Consider the following 22,716-nt stretch of genomic DNA (forward strand, 5'->3'; position numbering starts at 1 on the left):
GTGTGTCTCTGAGTGGGGCAGGTCTGACAGTCTCTGTGGTTTTTAAAGTGATGCAATGCCACGCTTTGCCGGCCTCCCCACACCACTGCACAGGCATTGGCAGAGGGTGAAAACCAACACGGATTCATTCAGAGAGGGGGATGGAGAGAGCATCTGCTCACAGCACTACCCAGACTGATGTCTTATCCATGGACAGATCAAAATATCCTTTAAACGTTGTAACTGTCCCTGCTTTCACCACTTCTTTTGGAAGTTCACTCCACACATAAGTCAGCTTATATCTAACATAATTAGCTCACATGACTTATTTTCAACTTTTTCCTTGCACCTTAAAATATCCCTCAGTTTTGAATCCCCAACTCTAGGGAAAAGACGTCACACCTTCAGTTTTTCTGTACCCCTCATGATTTTATAAACTTCTGTAAATTTACCCCTCAATCTCATATTCCCCAGTGAAAAATGTCGCAGCCGACCCAGCCTCTCCTTATAGCTCACTCCCTCCATTCCCAGCAACATCCAGGTTAATCTCTTCTGAACCCTCTCCAGCTTAATCATATCAAGGTCAATAATATCAAAATGAATAGTCAAGGCATTTTCTAAGGGTAGGGGAGTCCACAACTAGAGGACATAGATTTAAGTTGAGAGGAGAGACATTTAAAAGTGACCTAAGGGACAGCGTTTTCACGCAGAGGTTTGGTGTACCCATGGAATGAACGGGCAGGATGACCAGACTGACACAGTATTCAAGAAGAGGTCTCACCAATGTCCTATACAGCCTTAACGTGACTTCCCACTTCCGATACTCAACGGTCTGACTAATGAAGGCGTGTGCTAAACACCTTCTTAACCACACTAACTCTATGAGATGCAAATTTTAAAGAATTATACCTGGCGGCCTAGGTCTCTCTTCTTCAACATTGCCAAAGGACCTATTTTAATTATATAGGTCCTGTTCTTGTGTGATTGACCAAATCCAATACCTCACATTAATCCAAATTAAACTCCATCTGCCACCCCTCAGCCCAGTGTAATATATTAATTCCACCTCCCCCTCCCCCTTCAATTTAAAATGTCCTCCCCCTCTCCAGGCGGCCTACACACTCCGGCCTTGATTTTCCCAAAACCCTGAGCTTGATTTGCCTTCTGCGGTTAGGAGGAGAAGGGACAGATTGCAGACACATTCAGTGGGAACGAGAGGCTGGATAGTAATCAGCGGCCTGATATCATTTCATGGTTTTAGGAAGAGGGCAGTCGTACGTTCGAGTTGGGTAATAATAATCGGTTTTTTTGCCGTCAGAAATTAAGCTCGCCCTTCGTCTCTGGTATTGAGTAATAAATATATATTTTAGACCTTTCATTGGGCAGAGCGTGTCTGCAGGATTTCTTTCCCTAATATTGTAGACTACAGATAATAGTTATAAATGTCGGTTTGCTCGCTGAGTTGAAAGGTTCATATCTAGACATTTCATTGCCTTACTAGCTAACACCTTCAGTGGAGGATGGATCCAACACACCACGCTTCTGCGGATTACCCAAAATTCACAAACGAGGAGCCCCCCCACCCCCACCCCGCCACCTCAGACCCATAGTCTCACTACCTGGAACACCAACTTACAGATTGGCCAAGGAGCGACACCAAAGACGAAGACACTTAGTAGAAGGGTCACGCCACTCCATCCACTACAGCCAGGATTTCCTGAGGACAATGAACGACAGTAAGATAGAAGAGGATGAAATAATGGTCTCCTTTGATGTAACAGCCCTGCTTACCTCAATCAACACTCACCTGACCAAGGAATCACTGACAATACTGTTAGAAGACCCATATACACAGACACCAAACACCACTAACTTCATCAACAAGAATATCATCAAGCTAGTTGACCTCTGCCTTACCATCCACTTGACCTTCAACAACAAAACTTACAGACCAACCAATGGAACACCCATGGGATACCCAATATCGGTGTTCTAAGTAGAAGCAGTAATGAAGTGACTTCAGCAAACAGCTCTGCCAACCTCCAACCCAAACTCTGGGTCCACTACATGGATGACACCTTTGTCATCACTAAACGAAACAAGTTAGAAAAACTTTCAAGACCATCAATAATACCCTTACTGGCATAAATTTCACTAAAGTCGAGGAAAACAACAACAATCCGCCATTCCTAGATGGCAATACAGTGAACAGACTTCAAACCAGCGTCTACAGAAAAACAACACATATGGACCACATATTGAACTACAGAAGCAATCATCGCAACACCCACAAACGAAGTTACATCAGAACATTTTTTCAACTAGTCAACATACATTGCAGCATAAAGGTACTACACAGAGCAGAGGAAAATCACCTATACTGTGTATTCAAAAAGAATGGCTACCCAATGAACACAGTCCGCCAATTTCTCAGCAACAAACCCAAACAAGCAGACAAAACATGTCCAGAAAGCCTAGCCACTTTCCCCTACATCAAAGAAATCTCGGAAATGACTGCCAGACTACTCAGACCCAAATTGGCATCATTGTAGCCCACAAACACACCAACACACTAAAACAACAGCTAATGAATTTGAAAGACCCTATACAGACAATGAGCAAAACTAACGTCATTTACAAAATACCGTGCTAGTACTGTAACAATCAATACATTGTAGAAACAGGCAGAAAACGAGGATACATGAACACCAACTAGCCACAAAAGGATATGACCGTCTCTAACTAGTATCCTCACATAAAGATTAAGGAGGACACCACTTCGACTGGGACAATACATCTATCCAAGGACAAGGCAAACAAAGACATGCACAAGAATTCCTAGAAACATGCCATTCCAACCAGAACTCTATCACCAAAACACATCGAGTTAGGCCCCATCTATCACCCAATGAGAAAAGGAACAGAAAGTGACTTCACCACAGGGAATAACATCATCAAAGGAAATGACATCACTAACTCAAAGAAACCCAAACATATAAATAGAAAGCAGGAAGTTTCAGCATTGCTTTGCATAAAGTTCACTGAAGATGTTACCTAGTAAAGTAATGAAACGTCTGGAAATGAACTTTTCAGCTCAGCGAGCAAACCTACATCCAAATCCTCAACCTGAGGTACAAATCTTCTCAAAACTTACTATGCTCATAGTTAATTTCGATGGCACAGTACATGCACTCAACATCCTACAGTTGAGACAAATATCTTGCACTTGTTTAACAATACAAAGTGTTTTCTGTAGCTCAGTCATGGTAATCTTATAAATCCACACCGAGCTGAAAGCTGGCACTTAAAATATGACCCAAAATCTGGGTATGGTAGTGTAGTGGGTAGTGTCCTTTTCTCTGAGCCAGAACTCTGGATTTGATTCCAATTCCTGAACTTGTATATTAGTGTTCCTAGCTCTGGACTAGAAGGTCTGGATGCAAGTCCTGCCTGTTGCGGGGGTTTGTCACAGCATGTGACAAAGATAGGTGGAGTTGTGGACAGTGAGGAGGGCTGTTGTCGGCTGCAGAGGGACTTAGATATGATGCAGAGCTGGGCTGAGGAGTGGCAGATGGAGTTCAACCCTGCCAAGAGTGAGGTTGTCCATTTTGGAAGAACAAATAAGAATGCGGAATACAGGGTTAATGGTAGGGTTCTTTTTCAGGTGGAGGAACAGAGGGACCTTGGGGTCTATGTACATAGATCTTTGAAGGTTGCCACTCAGGTGGATAGAATTTGTAAGAAGGCCTATGGAGTATTATCGTTCATTAGCAGAGGGATTGAATTCAAGAGTCGTGAAGTGATGTTGCAGCTGTACAGGACTTTGGTTAGGCCACATTTGGAGTACTGTGTGCAGTTCTGGTCGCCTCACTTTAGGAAAGATGTGGAAGCTTTGGAGAGGGTGCAGAGAAGATTTACCAGGATGTTGCCTGGAATGGAGAGTAGGTCGTACGAGGATAGACTGAGAGTTCTCGGCCTTTTCTCGTTGGAACGGCGAAGGATGAGGGGTGACTTGATAGAGGTTTATAAGATGATCAGAGGAAAAGATAGATTAGACAGTCAGAAACTTTTTCCCCGCGTACAACAGTGTGTTACAAGGGGACATAAATTTAAGGTGAAGGGTGGAAGGTATAGGGGAGATGTCAGGGGTGGGTTATTTACCCAGAGAGTGGTGGGGGCATGGAATGCGCTGCCCGTGGGAGTGGTAGAGTCAGAATCATTGGCGACCTTTAAGCGGCATTTGGATAGGTACATGGATGGGTGCTTAATGTAGGTTAGAAGTTCGGCACAACATCGTGGGCCGAAGGGCCTGTTCTGTGCTGCATTGTTCTATGTTCTATGTCAGAACAGGCTGATGAGCAAACACACAGAAGAATAATGTTACAGCTTTATTGGTATTGCTGAGTGGTACTAGTGTCCCTGTTTCCGGGCACAATGGTCGAGGTGTAATCCCCACAGAAGTGTTTCATGATACATCTGAATAAACTGATTAAAATGGATTTAGAAATGTGACCTGATGGAGAAAGAAGAGGCGTCAGTCTTGAATTTCAGAATTTAGGCCCAGGACGACTGAAAGCATAGCTAATCATGTTGATTGGAGTCGCATTTCGCAGCAGTAAAGGTTTATAAAATCAGAACGGTCATAGGTAGGGTGAGTAGTCAGGGTTTTTCCACAGGTTAGGGGCGTCTAAAACTAGACGGGACTGGTTGAAAGTGAGAGGGTGGTGTGTGTATGGAATGAGCTGCCAGAGAAAGTGGTGGAGGCTGGTACAACTACAGCATGTAAAAGGCATCTGGATGCTGTCAGACCTGCCAAGTTTTTCCAGCAATTTCTGGATTTGTTTAAAAAATGCATTCATTTTAACACAAGTATTCTGAATACATTTAACATTTTATTTTTTCATGACGCAGGGGCATATAAACATATCTTCAAATCGACTGAGACCATTTTTCTTGTAAGCCGTATGGCTCTGTGTATGACAGCAGCAAAGATGCACCAACATGGAACATGGAATGTGATGGAGACATAGCTTGGACAATGTACAAGGAAACCTCACATGGTCCAGTTTGGGAGAGGATGACATTATTGTATGAGTGAAATTAGAGAGGGAGAAAATGTAATCTGCCTCAGAAGGAACGGCCTATTGCACTCTCTCTCCTTCATTGTTCCTCATCACAGCAATGTGTGCGAGCTAAAACAAAACTCTGCAGTCATTGTTACCATTCTTATTTTTATAGAAATCCTGCAGTGTGGAAACAGACCCTTCGATCCAACAAGTCTTTACCAACCTTCCAAAGAGTAACCTTCCCAGACCCGTTCCCCTACATTTAGCCCTGACTAATGTAACTAACCAATAAATCCCCAAACACTATGGACAATTTAACATGACCAATCCACCTTACCTGCACAGCACTGGACTGTGGGAGGAAACAGGAGCACCCAATTGGAAGCTCACGTAGACAGGGGAGAATGTGTAAACTCCACGCAGATAACTGCCCAAGGCTGGAATCGAGCCCAAGTTCCTGGTGCTATGAAGCAGCATGCTAGGCACTGAGCCACTGTGTTACACTTTGGACGATCCCTGACCATCCCTGATCATTGTAATCTCCTCAGTGCCTAATGCGAAGAGAATTCAGACAAATCCAACTGTTCCAGGATGAAATCCCATTGTTAGCAGCTTGTGTCAGTAGAGTGTCTTCAGAAGCAGAAGAACATTTTGGACAATATCGCACTTTTTCCTTTTGTCATGAGTTACACTAATATCTTAGCAAAGTTCTTTCAACTTCAAATTGCAGCGATTTCGTTTATCGTGTGTGTGTGTGCGCGTGTGTGTGTTTGCACGTACAAAGAACAAAGAAATTTTACAGCCCAGGAACAAGCCCTTCATTTGCCAATTTTCCGCCCAACTCTCCAATCTATCTATATCCTCCTGTATTCTCTGACAGTCCGTTGTGCTTTCTGCTACTCCATCATCTTCGTGTCATTTGCAAACTTGCTAATCATACCAACAATGCCCTTTTCCTAATCATTTATATATATTAAAAACAACAGTGCCCCCAACACTGACCCCTGTGGAACACCACTGGTCACCTTTTTCCATTTCGAGAAACTCTCTTCAATTACTACACTGTCTCCTGATTCTCAATCAGTTTTTCATCCACCTAGTTAGAATACCCTGCACACCATATGACTTCAATTTCTCCATTAGTCTACCATGGGGAACCATATCAAACGTCTTACTAAAGTCCATGTATATGACATCAACAGCCCTTCCTTCATCTATTACGTTGGTCACTTCCTCGAAGAACTCTATTAAGTTGGTAAGGCACAATCTCGCCTGCACAAAACTGTGTTGCCTATCACTGATAAACTCATTATTTTCTAAATATAAATACATCCTATCTCTCAGTACCTTCTCCAGCAAATTTCCCACCACTGATGTCAGGCTCACTGGTCTGGAGTTACCCGGAGTACCCCTACTACCCGTCTTGTACAGGTGGACGACATAAACTAACCTCCAGTCCTCCGACACCTCACCTGTATTTAAGAATGTCACAAAGATATCTGTCACGGCCCCAGATATTTCCTCTCTCGCCTCCCTCAGCAACCTGGGATAGATCCCATCCGGTACTGAGGATTTGTCCACCTTAATAACCACTGGCCTACCCAACACATGTGTGTGTGTGTGTGTGTGTGTGTGTGTGTGTGTGTGTGTGCGCGCGCGCGCGCCAGTGTTTTTAGAAAGGTAAATATCATTTCTTTATTTCCAATGTCCAAATCGTTTGCCACTCATTTTTCCATCATAGTTTGAGTGACATTGCTCTGGATTATAAACTTGTTACTTCAGATGATTAAAGAAACTAGCCTGACTTGTTCCTAAAACTGACACTGACCCAGTCTGAGACCGATATCATCGGCCATATCACCAACCTGGTTATATTTAACATTTGTTGTGAGTGGTGGAAGAGTCGGACTAGAAAAGGAAACAGTGACCCAAAATGCAGTGTAATTTCGACAGGTGAGCCTAATGTCAGTGGTGGGTGAGTTATTGGAGGGGTTTCTCAGGGACAGGATTTGCATACATTTGGGAAGGCAAGGACTTACCAGAGTTGTCAATGTGGCTTTCTGCATGGGAAATCATGTCTCATTAATTTAATTGAGTTTTATGAAGAGGTGACAAAGAAGACTGATGAAGGCAGTTTGGTAGGCACTGTCTACATGGACCTCAGCAAATGGTTCACAACATTCACAACAAGTGGTTGACAGATTAGGAAGTTTCGGTCGCATGGGACACAGGGGAAGCTAGTCACAATTGGCTTGAAGGAAGAGGGGCATTTTTCATACTGGAGGCTTGTGAGCAGCAGTGTGCGGCGAGAGCCAGTACTGCGTTCACTGCATTTCATCATTTATATCTAGGATTTGGATATAAATATCGGAGGCATAGTTAGTAAGTTTACAGATGGCATCAGAAAGGTGATGTAGTAACTTATCTCAGAGTACAACGAGACCACAATTAGATGGGGCAAAGGGTCAAGGAGTGACAGATGAAGTGTAATTTAGATAAATACGACGTTTTCCATTTTGGGAAGGCAAATCAGGGCAGACATTACATACATAATGGTAAGGTCCTGGGGCGTGTTGTGGAACAAAGGGACTTTGGACTGCAGGTGCATTGTTCCTTGACAGTGGAGTCGCGGGTCAACACTGTGGTGCTGAACACATTTGGCAGATTTGCCTTAATCAGTCAGAGCATTGAGTATAGGAGTTGGGCTACAATGTTGCATCTGTATAGGATAGTGGTGAGGCCACTTTAAGAATGCTGCATTCAACTCGGTTGGCTGCAGAAAAGATTCACAATGATGGTGCAGGACTGAAGGAGTTGAATTTTGAGGAGAGGCTGGTTAGGTTGAGGTGTTTCCTCCAGAGTGCCAAAGGCTGAGGGGGAACATTATAGAGCTTTATAAAATCATCAGGGGCATGAGTATTCTGAACAGCCACGTTCTGTTTCACGGGATATGGGAGTCCAGAACAAGAGGGCATAGGTTGGAGGGGAGAGGGCGAATGATTTAGAAGGGAGCTTAGGGTAAATGTTTTATACAGTGAGTGGTGTGTGTACGGAAAGTGCTGCCAGAGGAAGTGGTGAAGGTGGTTACAATCAGACATTTAAAATGTATCTGAAAGAGGGGGACATTGGCCAAATGCTGGCAAATGGGACTGATTCAGATTTGATATCTGATTGGAGTGAACAGATTGGAATAACGGGTCTGTTTCCATTCTGCATGACTCTCTGAGGATGACGAATACTTTTGAAAGGACTTTTCAAGTCGAAATATTGTTCACTGGAAGTTTACCATGCCTCTATGTTCACATTGATTGAACATAGACAATCAAACCAATCAATCCTGGGTAAAGTATGAAATGTTTCACTCTATCAATGCCTCTTTTGCAAATAAGTGATCGCTGCCACTCCTCTTGTTTCAGCATCATCATTTCTTCATCTCTCACAGGTCTACAGATTAAACACTCAGCGTATTTAATCTATCTTCATGTTACCATCATCCGTGTCTGTGGTAAGGAGATCATTCCTTACAAAGGAGATCAACTCTGTAGACAGTGCCCCAAATGTTCTCTCAGCAAAGCTCAACAACTGCAGGAAGATGGCTTTACTTATGTACTGAATCATCATACAAAGAAAGACAGCATACCATTGACGGCACCCATTCCTTACACAGGGTTTGATTCAGAGCAGTCCACATAGACTTGTGAGTGGGAGATCATGTTTCCCAAATTTGTTAGAGTTCTTTGATGAAGTGACCAGGAAGGTTGATGAGGGCAGAGCGGTAGATGTAGTCTCTATGCATTTCAGTAAGGCCTGTGACAAGTTTCCACATGGCAGGTTTCTCAGGAAGATTACATCACGTGGAATGCTGATGGGACTGGCCAATTGGATACACAATTGGCTTGATGGTAGGAAGTAGAGGGTTTAGTGGAAGGATGCTTGTAAGACTGGAGGCTGGTTCCACTGCTGTTTGTTATCTATGATTTGGTTGAGAATGTACAAGGTATGATTAGTAAGTTTGCAGATGACACTAAAGTAAGTGGGAGCATCATCAATGATTAAGTTTATCAGAAATTGCAGCAGGACCTTAATCAGGTGGGGAAGTGGGCCGAGAATTGGCAAATGGAATTTACTATAGAAGTGTGAGATTGAATTTTGGAAACCAAAATCAAGGTAGGAGTTTCATGGTGAATGGGAGGGTCTTAAGGGGTGCAGTGGGCAGAGAGACCTTGGTGTTCATGTGCACACGGTTCTCTAAGAGTGGAGTCACAGGTAAACAGGGCAGTGAAGAAGGCTTTTGGCACATTGGCCTTCATCAGTCAGGATACTAAGTATAGAAGTTGGGAATTTATGTTGTAGTTACACAGGACTTTGGTAAGGGCGTACTTGGAGTATTGTGTTCAGTTTTGTCACCTTGTTTTAGAGAGGATGTTATTAAATTAGAAAGAGTGCAGAAGAAATTTAGAAAGACATTGCCAGGACCCAACGGTCTGAGTAATAGGGAGAGTTTGGACAAGCTAGGACATTTTCTTTAGCGTACAAGAGACTGAGGGAGTCCTCATAGAGCTGTATAAGATCACGAGGGGAATGGATAGGATTAATGCTCTCAGGCTTTTTCAAACGTGCAGAGAGTCGAGGATTAGATGGGATCAGTTTAAAGTTAAAGGGGAAGGAATAAAAGGGAACCTGAGCGGCCACTTCTTTACACAGAAGACAGCACGTGGTTGAGCTTCCAGCAGATGTGGTTGAGGGGTTTACATTAACAACATTTCAAAAGCATTTGTATAAATATGTGGATAGGAAATGACTGGAAGGATATGGGCCACTGCAGGGAAATAGGGTGAGCGTGGATGAACATTTACAATGTGGAGTCAAGCCCTTCTGTTAATTAAAACCAAACACCCAGAAAAGCTCACCTAACCTCGTAATCTGTTAAAATATGAATAACACAGATCTCCTACATTCCACTATTCAAACGAAAAATGACAAGTTAGTTTCTTAACTTTAATAGTGAACACTAAACAACAACTATTCACAAATACAAGCCCCTCTTTTCTTAGTTACTTACTTACTATCTGACTCCAACTCTTTAAAAATATGCTGCTCCAACAACCCACATATTAAACATTACAAACTCGAGACCACGCCGTCTCCATCTTCCCCGCTGAATTCACTCTTTCAGCTGCTCATCTCCCTGGATTTTCTTTTAATTGCAAGTAGCTTTTACATGAACATGTATCTTTGAAAGAAAGTGTATGAGATGGCCAGTTAGCAATCCTGCTCTGCAGCAGTTACTCTGCTGTTGGGTGGCAGTGGCTCTCCCTCTAGTTTCAAAATGCTGAGTTTATATACTTCCCATGATACAATAATTCTCTTAATTTGATTGCTTTCCAGGTGTCCAAACAATAACATTCAAATTCCGTTTGCTTCTGGTATCCTGAGCGTTAATTAAACTCTATGGTTGTATTTGAATTGTTGTCAAAACAGCAACCAAAACTCAGGCATCCATTTCCCAGCTAATGGTGATATTATTGGAACAAGCTGACCTTTAGATGGCATGTGTGGCTGTACTTTCTATTCAGCAAAACCCGTTCTGTCTTAAAGTGACCAGACATGCTTTCGACTTCACAACAACTCCCCCGTTCAGAAAATAAACATGAACTAGCAGACTGAAAAGATGGCTTTATTTCTTTTCCTCTAATTCTTAATCCCATTATTATGAATTACAAAAGTATTAATCTCAGCAATACCATATATATTAATCCTGAAAACATATATAACGCTGCAATAAATCAAATCTTACCAAAACGTTTCCCTTTAAATCCACGATAACACATCTGCTGTCACATTTTAGGACCCACAGCATGTACATTTTGTAAGTTTAAAGTCGGTAAGATAAGACTCCAATTAAATACTCTTATATTCTGGTCGTTAAACATTCAAAAAATTGCGAGAGGTTTGTCGTTATCCACAATCATCTCCGACAATTTTTGTCATACAAACATTAAAATTTTGTCAGTCCAGTGTGAAGCTTAATCATTCTTTTTCAGTAGCGGAGTTTTTGTATTTTTTTCTTCTGCTGAATATTGATTTTTTTTCGACAAGTAGCCAATTGGCCATTCAATTCCTTCATCATCTTTCTGTTTCAATATGTCTCCGAGCCCTATATCCCTCGTATCAAATACAATTTTCAAAGATTTTCACAATATTTGGTGCAGCTAAAACTGGTGTGGTGATAAATCCTGCTTTAAAATTCTCAAATGCCTCCTGACATTGTTTTGTCTACCACAATTCTGTGTTCGTCTTTAATAAATCCTTCAGTGGTCCCAATACGCTGCTGATGTTTGCAACAAACTTCCAATAGAATCCACTCAGTTCCAAAAATCGAAGCACCTCTTCCTTCGAGAATGGTCGTGGAAATTCCTCAAAGCTATTCGTATTTGTGTTCCATGGTGTCAACATTCCATGGCCAATCTAATGTCCCAGGAACGTCACCTCTGCCTTCGCGAATTCTGTTTTCTTTAAGTGTATTACCAATATTCTTCTTGTAATCGCTCAACATGCTCTGCCAACTGTAACATGTGAGCTTTCAAACACTTGCTAAAGATCACGACATCATATAGATAAACTGCACAATTTGTTCATCTGGTCACGACTCTGTTCTTGAGTCTTCAATGTGTCTGAAGCAGTATTCATTCACATGGCATTCTCTAACATTTTCTGTCATATCCGTTAGGTTTACCAGATAGTTTAACTGACTCAACATTTTTTTAATTTGAAAGAGGCCACTAAACCAGGCTTTGAAGGGATTTCCTAGCACTGGTGCAATACTAATACCTCATCCCCACGGGAAATCGTCAAAGTTTCAGAGTTTTTATCTGCCACCTGCTTCACTCTCTGCTGTGCCCTCGTTAGGTGTTGTTTAGCTGACTCACCTACTCAGTCTAATCTGTCCCTCACCTCAGATACATAATCCACGTGTGAGATCTCCGACTTTGGTCCTGTCAATTTATATTTAATTAATCTCAAAGGACCTCTCACTTCATGTACAAATATTAACTCAAAGGAAATAAACTGAATAGATTTATTTGGGATATATCTAATGGCAAACAATATAATAAGACGCCTTTATTCCAATCATTCTGGTAATTCTGATAGTACACTGCTAATATTGTCTTCAGCTTCTGATTACAACTTTCCAAGGCTCCCTGGATTCGGGATGGGACACACTTGATTTAATCTGCTGTATGCCTAATCTATCCATGACTTCCCTCAACAGCTGCGCGGTAAAACGAGAACCTTGGTCTGACTGAATCACACTGCGTAGCCCACAGCAAGCAAAGAAAGCTACGAACTCCTCCACCTCACCTTTTGCCTTAACACCCCATAATGGAATTGACCCTGGAAATCTCGTAGACACATCCATTATGATCCGCAGATATTGGTTTCCACTTTTATTTCAGAAACAGGAGCTCCACAATTAATCATAACCCACGTGAAAGGTTCTTCGAATACAGGAATTGGCATCAAAGGTGCTGGTTTTATTACTGCCTGTGACCAACCTACCATTTGGCATGTATGACATGTACAACAAAAATTAACCACGTCCTTGTGCATTCCAGCCACTAGAAATGCTTTAGCCTGAGTCTTCCATGCATCAACTCCTTTGGATTTGTCTTTCGGTTTTCCTTCCTGTTGTAACTTATGACAGTGGGACTTTGTTACTACACAGTCTGGAAAGATCCCTGGGTATTTTTCTTTTAATTGCCCAGTTCCCTTGCCTTACTTTGGCTTCTCCATCACAAGGGGTGCCTCTCCCACCTTGGATCCTGCTAAATCATTTCAAGAACAAACTGTATTCCTGGAACGAACACTCTATCACTCACTCTCACTGTGACTTCCCCAAACTTGATTAGGCACTCAAACCTCATGTTACACAAGAGAATGTTTAGTTTCTGCCCCCATTCCAAAGATTATCACGCTGTTCATTTATATGTCGGAAAGAGTAAAAATACTTCCATCTCTTACTATTAGAGGCGGAGGGAGACTGAGGACTGCAGATGCTGGAGATCAGAGTTGAAAAGTGTGGGGCTGGAAAAGCACAGCAAGTCGGCGGCATCCGAGGTGCAGGAGAGTTGACATTTCAGTCTTACGTCCTTCATCAGGAATGTGGGGATAAGGGAGGGGGAAAGTGGCTGAGAACAGATAAGAAGGTGGGGGTGGAGCTGGGTGGAAAGGAGCTTAGAAGGAGATCAGTTGATGCAGGTGATGTCTGATGGTAAAAGGTCGGAGAGGACGGTGAAGAGGATAGTTGGTAGGACAGCTGGAACCCTCAAACTATACAGCATCAACGTTGACTTCGCCAATTTCCAAATTTCCCCTCCCCAGCCTCATCCCAGATCCAACCGTTCAACTTAGCACTGCCCTCTTGAACTGTCCTAACTGTCCACCTTCCTTCCCACCTATCCACTCCACCCTCCCCTCCGACATATCACAATCACTTCCACCTATATCTTCCTATCGCACTCCCAGTGACCCTCCCGCCAACCCAGCTCCTACCCTCCCATTTATCTTTCAGCCCCCTTGACCCCCCATTACATTCCTGACGATGGGTTTATGCCTGATATGTCGTGTCCTGCTCTTCGAATGCTGCCTGATTTGTTCCGTCTTTCTGGCCCCTTACTTTTCAACTATTAGAGACTGAGCAGAACCCGTATCTTGGAAAATGATGACCTCTTGTCCTCCCCCACACCCCGTTTTTCCTTAGTAAGGTTTATCTACGGAGCCAAATTCTTTATAGAGATCAGGCACTGACTCCATACACAACCCCTGCCTAGGCAATTCACTCTTCTGCATGTCTTCGGCTCCACTTGTGGGTCTACTTTACCAGGTTCACTAATGCTACTGGCTTAAACTCTTTTATAACATCTTTTCCCAAAGTGTCTTCCTTCAATGCCCAGCACTGTGTGTCCCAGCTTATTGCAATGAAAACACTTTTTCACAGTGCACTTCTTAAACCATCAGCACTGTAATTTTTATGTGTCCCACTACATTATAGTGAGAACACCTGAGGCCTTTCACTTCCTTTCAACCCCTTGGAATTCTTTTTTCATCTGTGGTAAACTATTGCCATTGTGCTTTTCTCTACGTTTTGTAGTGTAGGATCTCCCCTTCTACCAATTTTTATCACTCACAGGATGAAAATCCTCTCAGAAGCTAAATTTCATCTCATGCACCAATACATATTTACCTGCCATTTCTGCCGTGCTTCTCGCTTCTTGAACTTTCTGTTATGTCGATTCTCCTGCTTCTTTGATGCTGCCTGACCTGCTGCGCTTGTCCAGCAACATAGTTTTAAGCTCTGATCTCCTGCATCTCCAGACCCCACTTCCTTTTTATCCATTTTTAAGGGCTGCACCCATTTATCAAAATGACTGTGTTTAATTTTTCAAACTCAATATAAGTCTGACCTGGTTTCGTCTCTATATTTCTGAACCGCTGTCTGTATTCTTCTAGTGCCAATTCATAAGCACTCAAAATAGCCTGTTTGACATCTGCATGATCTCTTGCTCACTCATGTGACAGCACTGCACATACCTCTCAAGCTGTACCCACCAGCTTCGTCTGAATTCGCATTACCCACAAGCTCAATGGACATGCCATCTGCCGAGCCAATTTTTCAAATGAAATAAAAAAGTTTTGGCATTTTTCACACAGAAATATGGCAATGTATTGACATAGTTGTATACATCCCTACGTTCTCCCTTCATCTTCATCCTGCTAATTTAACTTTCTTATCTAATTCCAAACTTCTGAATTTCAAATTCTCCCTCGCTTCCTTTTTCCTCTCTTTCTCTTTCTCTATCTTTTCTTTCTCTTTCTCTTTCTGTCTCTCTCTTTGTCTTATAACTCCAGTTGCCATATTTGCAATTTAAGTTTTCTCTAACTCGACAGCAGTTGCCTGCTTCTCTGATAGACCAAAGTGCCTGACCAACTCCATTATAATTACAGCTTTCCTTTTGTCCCTGGTGAAGCTTAATTCTAATCGACATGCTATTCTAAAAGTATGCCCTTCCTTTGTCTTCCTACACTCTCTTGGCAAATTTGGGATCATCTCCAAACCTCAGAACCTCTTTAGTAATGCTAAAAGCCATTTCATTTAATTTAAACAATCACAAGGAAACAAAATTATCTGACTTTTCTCACCTGTTTTATTTGAATATCTAGGTCACTAACTGCCCCGAATCTGTTCAAATCTGTCTAAATCCCATGCTGCCTGATGCTGCCTGACTGTTATCATGTCGATGTCGAACTCCCCGTTATTTAAAACCACAGACCCAGAAAAGCTCACATAACCTCGTAATGTGTTAAGACATGAGTGACAAAGTAGTCCCAAATTCCACTATTCAGAGAAAAATAACAATTTATAAGCATGTATGTTAACTCGCTGAGCTTGAAGGTTTGTTTTCAGAAGTTTCATCACGATGACTAGGTAACATCATTAATGAGAGTCGCTGGTGACCCACTGGTTGTATGTCCCACCTCTCTATTTATAGGTCTTCGTCTCTTAAGATGCGTGATATCATTTCCAGTTCTTTCTTTCAAGGGAAGGTAGATAGGATCTAAACTGATGTGTTTATTGATGTACTTCTGAATGGAATGTCATGCCACTAAGAACTTTTGTGCTTGGCTTTGTCCAAGGAAGTGTGTGTTGTCACACTCAACGTGGTGCACTTCTTTGTCTCTATATATGGAAACTAGTGATAGTGGGTCATGTCTTTTGGTGGCCAGTTGGAGTTCATATATCCTGCTAGCACAACAACAGTAGAGTTTGAAATGGAGGAAAAATGATTTTATATACACTGTTTAATCAGTGTGTTCAGATAAGGAAGAGTGTTCATATGTGTACGACACAACCTGAATGAACAACAGAGACACAGTTAACGAAAGATGATGCGCATGATATATAACATTTATGTAGCGTAAAGACGCTATTTGATCCTCATCTAAAGTGATACATTCCCATTCTCTCAACGTTCCCCTTTTCTGGGATTCCCAAATCGAATCTCTCATTCTTATCAGGATATGTGTTATACATTCTTGCCTCACGGGTTCCAACTTGTTTCAGTTAATCCCCTTTCTACCAGCAATTAAATATGTTGGCCTGCTGGGTTCTTTCCAAAACTAGCATCTGTCATATTATTGGAGAGAAAAGTTATGGCATCAGACCCAGCATTTGAACATATTGCTCTGCTGTATGTGCACTGTACAAAGGACTACAGCACACAGGAATTGCCAAAACATTGAGCGAAGTACATTTACTTCTTTCGATAATCTAGTTTTCTCATTTTCAGCATCTGCATATCTATATCCTCTCTCTCGTTCTCCCTTTTTTATCTAGTAAAGAAATCCACCAATTATTCTTCGTGTCCCCTCTCTCAAAACCCTTTCTTTCAGTTTATATCTAATGTTCTCTTCAAGATGTAATGTGGTTATAATTAAGCAATGTAACTACAAAGACATGCGGGAATAGCTGGCCAGAGTTAATTGGAGGGAGCTGAGCAGAAAAGACCATGGAGCATCAATGGGAGGAGTTTATGGGATAATTCGGAAGATAAAACCAGAAGTGCAACCACAAGAAGATGAAACATACTCATGGGAGAAACAAAGCAACCATGAGTGGTAAGGCATCAAACCAAAAGAGAAAACATACGATGTGGTGCAGATGATTGGGAACCCAGAGAATTCATTGGCTCTGAAACTACATAAGGCTGGCATCACTGACACTACAGAGCTCTTAATCATGGTCAAGGAGAGAAACAGAGGGAACACATTCACTTTAAACACAGAAGATGGCATTTCTGAAGGAATAAAGATTCAGGTGAATTATACATCTGAATTAAGATCAGTTAAATGTTTTTGCAGAATGTGTCAGATTGGAAGCAAGACGCGGGGAGACAGACCCTCAGCAGAATGAGAGTTTGAAAGTGGAAGTATTTCCACATAAAAAAACAGATTCGGTCACTGAGCGCAGGGCTGATGGGTGAATGGGTCTCAGTGAAAATTGGGGAACAGACTGCAGAATTGCATTGCAGATATTGCAGCTCGAAACTGCGTATTCATGTAGTGCTGTAGACCACAGCAGCAGGAGAGGCAGACCTGCATTCAACCAAAACCTGCGACTTTTTGCCAGCATACCACCTCAGTCTGTCATTACCAACAACACCATCTATGGCTCTGTGACGAGTGTGAGTGAACATGTCAGAGTCAGAATCACAAGAACCTTAACCTGATGCTAACTCATTAAAGCTACCGGACTTGACCAACAGATCTGACCGAAGCCCTGCAGTCCTGTCACGTTCAGTCATAAATGGTGATGGACGATTAAACAAATGACTGGAGGAGAGGGGGCCACAAACATCCCTATCCTAAATAATGGAACACACCTGCACATCAGAGTAAAAGAAGGATGTTTTATCTGCACCATCCTCTGCAAGAAGTGTTGAGTCGATGATACACCTCACCCTCATCATGTTGCCCACAAATGCACAGATGCCAGTCTTCACCTAATTCGATTCGCTGCACGTGACATGAAGAAACAGCTGAACACAGTGGAAACGACAAAGACAATGGGTCCTGACACCATTCCTGCAATAGGACTGAAGATTTGTGCTGCACAACAAGCCTTGTCCCTGGGGAAGCTGTTTCATTCCAGCTCCAACTCTGACATCTTCCTGGCAATGTGGATAATTACTCAACTATGTCCAGTCCGCTAAGATGAGTATAATTACAAACTGACCAATTACCACCCCCTCAGTCCCATCACGGCAGTAAAATCGGTGGGAGTTCTTTTTGATAGAGCTGTCAAGCAGCACAGGAATAACCTGCTCAATGTGATTTCCGATCGGTCCCCATGTGGAGACGTTGCTGTTGTGAAAATGTCACTGAATTAATAATCCAGACCAGGCTAATGCTGTGGCAGCGGGTGGAAGTTAAAAACAATTAATACAATATCGAGATCTAAAATCTGGTGTCAGTAACAGTGACCTTGAAGCTAATGTCGATTGTAAACAGAATTTCCTTTTCCAATGTACTTTTAGGAAGTGAATCTCCCTTAATTTCCTGGGCTGGCCAAAAAGTGACTCCAAAGACCCTGACATGTGATAAACATTTCAATGGTCTCTGAAATGGCCAATCAATGCACCCATTGGTATGAAACTACTCCGAGGTCTGAAAGGATGAATCCGGACAGAATATCCCACCTCAGCATCAGTGTCGGAAAAGGGAAGGAGAGAACAGTCCTGTCGACTCTGCAAAGACCACCTTCATAACATCTGAGAGCTTGTGACAACCTTTACAGAGCTTCCCCATAGTCTGCACAGAAACAGCGGGAAAGAAATAAGTCATACAACAGATTCAGCCTCCCCCATTCTAGTTCATTGAATGTACATATCCACACGATGTACATATCCGTTAATGTGAGTAAGCTTGGGAAGCTAAAAATAGGAAGTGCAGTAGTACGTTTGGTCCATCGATATTGCTAACTAATTCAATGTAATGATTCTTGGTGCTTCATTTCCACACCGAACTCCTGCTCTCCCACCACCCATTTTTCTGTCACTCAATCATTATTTATAATCAGTGTCTTGGTTTCCAGGTGCGATCGAATTCCCCAGGTTCACCAGTCTGTGAGTGCAGACAATTATTCTCATCCCAATGCAGAGTGACCTGCCTGTACCTAATACTGTGTCCCCTTCTCTTAGGCGTCCCAGCCAGGGGAATTATCATCCCTGTTTCCAATCTGACTCAGCCTGTCAGAGTTTTGTATAGTTCATTGAGAACTCCACTCATTTTCCTAAACCCCATGGAATACTGGCCCAGTCACCCCAATCTCTGCTCCCACAACAAGCCTGTCATCTCATAGATCAGTCTGGTCATCCTTCAAAGCTCTCCATCAATCTCAGGTTTGTCCTTTATTACTACGGAGATCAAAACTGCCTACAATACTGTGCAATGTTCGCGATGATATCTCATCAGGCCCTGTACAGCTGCAGTACGACACCCTTACCTCTGGACTCACATCCCCCTGAAATGACGGTCAACACACCATTTTTCTTCCTCACTGCTTTCTGTTTCTGCAATATTGCTTTCAGCGACTGGTGTACAGGGAGATTCAGATCTTTTTCAATGTTACAGCGACCCATTTGGTGGGTCTATGTAAACTGGTCAGCGTGCCAATGCCATGCGCAGTATTGACTTCTGGTTGCAGAACTCACTGCGTTGCATGGGCCTCAGAGGTTTATGCAGAAGGAAACAACAAAAAAGTGCAAACGTCCCTTTGTAGATCAACATGGTTCAACCAATTCTTTTCATATGGTAGACTGCCAATTTATCGTTTCCACCAGTGGGCACACCGTCATCTCTATTCACATTGTTCTCCATCTGTCACGTGTTTAGCCATTCACTCCACTTGTCTTAGTCTTCTCAGTGCTTTTTTACATCCTCCTCACCCACTCACAATCCCACATCCGTTAGTAGTGTCAGCAGGCTGGGATATCTGATTCCAGCAACCGAATGTGTAAAGGGCATTGTGGACAGCTTGGCACCAAGCACTGATCCCTGCGACACCTCAGCAACTTTCATCTGTTAATTTCTATTTATTTATTTCGTGAATCTCGGAGTCACTGGCTGGGCCAACATTTATTGCCTGTCCCTAGTTGCCCTTGAGAAGGTGGTAGTGAGCTGCCTTGTTGAACCATTGCAGTCCACCTGCTGTGGTTGGTCTCCAATACCATTAGGGAGGGAATTCCAAGATTCTGACACAGTGACTGTGAAGGAGCAGTCATATATTTCCAAGTCAGGATGGTGAATGGCTTGGAGGGGAACCTGATGATGATGGTATTCCCATACATCTGTAGCCCTTGTCCTTCTGGATAGACATGGTCGTGAGTTGGCAAAATGGTCTCTGAGGATTAATGGTGAATCATTTCATTGCAGCATGTGGATAGTAAAACACTGCTGCTGCTGCTGAGCGTTGATGGTGGACCATTGTGGATGAAGGGACAGTCAAGCTGGCTGCTTTGTCTTGGATGGTATCAAGTTTCTTGAGTGTTGTTGGGGCTGCACTCATCCAGGCAAACTGGGAGTCTTCTGTCACACTTCTGACTTATGCATTGTAGATGATGGACAGACTTTAAGAAGTCAGGATGTGAGTTACTCGCCGCAGTATTCCTCGCTTCTGACCTGCTCTTGTCGTTACTGTGTTCCTGTGGCGAGACCAGTGAGTTTGTGAGCGATGATGACCCACCAGGACTTTGATACTGGTGGATTCAGTGATAGTAACACCACTGAATGCCAAGGGGCAGGTTAGATTGCATTTATTGGTCACGGTCTGGCATTTGGGTGGCCTGAATATTACTTGCGAATTGTCAGCCTGGATACAGTCCATATCATGTCGCATTTGAACATGGACTGCTTCAGTATCTGAGGAGCCACAAATGTTGCAGGACATTGTACAATCATTGGCGTACATCCTCACTTCTGACCTTAACATGGAGGGAAGGACATTGACGAAGCAGCCCTGAAGAAGTTTTCAGCCACTGCTCGAGGGACTCCTACAGACTTGAAGTTGAGTTGACTGATCTTCATCAACCATGACCATCTTCCTACGTGTCAGGTATGATTCTAACCAGCAGGGAGTTTGCCTCCGATAACCATTGATTCCAGTGTTGCTAAGGCCCCTTGATACCACACTTGGTCAAAGGCAGCCATTATTTAAAGGGCTATCGCTCTTACCCCAGCTTCTGGAATTCAACTCTTTTGTCCATATTTGGTCCAAGGTAATGAGGTAGGAGCTGAGTGGTCCTGGTGGAGTCCCAAATGGGCGGCATTGACCAGGGTATTGCTGAGCAGGTACTGCTTGAAAGCACTGAGACCTTCCACAACTTTACTAATGATCGAGTGTAGACTGATGGAGTGGTAATTGGCCGGAATGGATTTGTTCTGCCTTTTATATACAGGAGATACTTGCGGTCATTTTCCACATAATCTGGAAAAGCCATTGTTGTAATTGTATTGAAACAGTTTGGCTAGAGGAGGGGCAAGTAATGGAGCACAACTTTTCAGTACTATTGCCAGAATGTTGTCAGAATTTGGACCATTTGGGGTATCCAGTATTTCCAACCGTTTCTGGATATCGCGTGGACTGAATCGAATTGGTTGATGACTGGTAATTGAATCACTGCAGACCACTGGAGGAGGCTGAGATGGAACATCCACTCAGCATTTCTGACTGAAGATTGTTGTGAATGCATCAGCCTTATCTTATACATTGAAATGCTGGGCTCTTCCATCATTAAGGATGGGGTTATTTGTGGAATCTCTTCCTCCAGTGAATTGTTTAATTGTCCTCAACGTTTCTCGACTCGATTTGGAAAGACTGCAGAGCTTAGATCTGATCCTTTGCTTGTGGGATCACTTAGCTCTGTCTATCACTTATTGCTTATGATGTTTGGCGCACAAGTAGTGCTGTTTGGTGGCTTCAACAGGCTGACACCTCATTTTCTGGTATGCCCAGTGCTGTACCTGCCACCCTACACACTCCATTGAACCAAGGTTGATCCTCTGGCTTGATGGAAATTGTTGCGAGGGGGATACGCCAGGCCATGAGGTTGTGTGGGTGTACAGCTCTGCTGCTATTGATGACCCACAACACCTTATGGACACCCACATTTGAGCTGTTAGATCTGTTCGAAGTCTGCCTTATTCAGCACCGTGATAGTACCACCCAAAATTGTAGAGGTTATTCTCAATGTGCAGGTGTGACTTTGTCTCCACAATGACGACGCGGTGGCCGCTCTTACCAATACTGTCATGGATACTGGCAGATTAGTAGGGCTGTGGTCAAGCATGTATTTTCCTCTTGTAGGTTCCTTCACCACCTGCCACAGAACCAGTCTAGCAGTTATATCCTTTCGGACCCTGCCAGCTCGATTAGTAATGCTGTAGCTGAGATACTCTCTGAGGTGGAGACTGAAATCCTCCACCCAGAGTGCATCTTGCGTCCGTGCTACTCTCAGTACTTCCTCCAAGTGTTGGTCAGCATGGAGAAGGACTGATTCATCAGTTGAGAGAGGCTGGTACATGGTAATCAGCAGAAGCTTTCCTTTCCCATGTGCAAACTAATGCCATGAGACTTCATGGGATACGGAGTTTCAGTTGCGGACTCCAAGAGCAATTCCCTTCCAAGCGTTTCCCACTGTGCCGGGACTTCTGCTGTGTCTGTCCTGCTAATGAGACAGGAGATAGCCGGGGAAGGTTATGGGGAGTCTGGGACATAGTCATACACACAGAATCATACCTTTCAGACAATGTCAGGCTGTTGCTTGATGAGTCTGTTTATTTCTATTCACTGTTGCCTGCCAGATGTCCCATTCTGGAAACGTGACCATATATTCGCCCCAATCCACTAAGATTTGATTTTTCAAACTGGGCTTGGAGCTTTACCAAAGTTTTTCAAAAAATCAAAATGTTTTACATTCATTGCTTCTCTTTCATTTGTCTCCCAGTCTGTTTCTGAAACATAATTCCCATTTCATAAATCTATGTTAGTGTTGTCTATGACCATTACTTTCAGCCCTAATAATTTCTCCGAAACCATTTACTTCCCATGTTGGAT

Source organism: Chiloscyllium punctatum, chromosome 4, assembly GCF_047496795.1.
Source record: "Chiloscyllium punctatum isolate Juve2018m chromosome 4, sChiPun1.3, whole genome shotgun sequence".
NCBI lineage: Eukaryota > Metazoa > Chordata > Chondrichthyes > Orectolobiformes > Hemiscylliidae > Chiloscyllium > Chiloscyllium punctatum.